The sequence below is a fragment of the Pteropus alecto genome, unplaced genomic scaffold (genome assembly GCF_000325575.1).
Source record: "Pteropus alecto unplaced genomic scaffold, ASM32557v1 scaffold71, whole genome shotgun sequence".
In the NCBI taxonomy this organism is placed as follows: Eukaryota; Metazoa; Chordata; class Mammalia; order Chiroptera; family Pteropodidae; genus Pteropus; species Pteropus alecto.
In genome coordinates, this window is record NW_006433024.1 from 16,959,763 (window position 1) to 16,960,929 (window position 1,167).

The window sequence follows — 1,167 nt, forward strand, 5'->3', positions numbered from 1 at the left end:
CTGTTTTGGGGGGAAACAACAGAGCTGATTTTCAGGATCCTGAAATACCGAGAAATTACTAAAGAGATATTTAGGCACAAGTGAAAGGGATAAACAATATCCATTACGCATTTCATCCTTATGAAGCAACTGACCTAAAACCAAAACTTGAGTCCAACTATTAGCCCATTCCAGATCTTTCTTCTTGACTTCAGGGCCCCTGGGCTGGCTGACCCACTTTCCAAACTATTTAGCAACTACTCAGGAAAGTGTTCATGCGAGCAGACCACAGGGCCGTAAACTTTATGAGCAGCTCACTCTTCTTAGGTAAAACTAGTAGCAATGCGGCTGGTTCTATTTATTACTATTGAGATGATTTCCAGGTAAGAGAAGCTATTGCTGTAGAATTTCCCTCCTAGTTGCTCCAACGCAGATTTTAAAAATCTGGACAATTTCCTACAGCCATGTGACCCTGGTCTACGGCCATGCTACTCTGAACAAGCCCAATCTCTGCAGATTTTAAAATCTGGACAATTTCCTTGTCTACAGCCACGTGATCCTGGTCTACGGCCATGCTACTCTGAACAAGCCGAATCTCATCTGATCTCGGAAGCTAAGCAGGGTTGGGCCTGGTTAGTACTTGGATGGGAGACCAGCTAGGAAGACCAGGTGCTGTAGGCATAAAAAAATTAAAAAATAAGGGATTGTAAGCTGACAAGGTCCTTGCAATCTGTAAGGTCAACCAAGGGTTGCCTCGCCTAAAAAATAAAATAAATAAAATAAAATCTGGATAATTTCCCCACATCCAAATACAACCACTTATAGTTTATCATCCACTGATAGGAAAAGTTATCTGCACAGCTGTGGATCCACATTAGTTATGCTCTGAGCAGGACAACACTGTAAATTATTTGCAATAAGCTGGAACTCAATACGGACTGAGTTTATAAATATGATATTAAACTCTTAAGAGGGAGTTGCAGACCTTTTATAAAGACATTAATTTTTAAAGTGGTTTAGAAGTCCAAATTAGCAGGCGGGTGTGGGTGCCAGCTTCCAAAAACAGATGGCACTGGCTTTTCTAAAAGCGATAACAAGATCCTGAGATCAAATGGGAAAACTGGGACTCAGATGCTTTTCAGAAATCTATTACAAAGGTCTGAATAATGAGTAAGATTCAAAGTCCTT

At 40.7% G+C, this 1,167-nt stretch overlaps 1 pseudogene; it reads left to right on the top strand.

The window, feature by feature from the left end:
* The first annotated feature begins 541 nt into the window (after window positions 1–541).
* Window positions 542–660, top strand: LOC112476760 (annotated as a pseudogene).
* The last annotated feature ends 507 nt before the right edge of the window (window positions 661–1,167 follow it).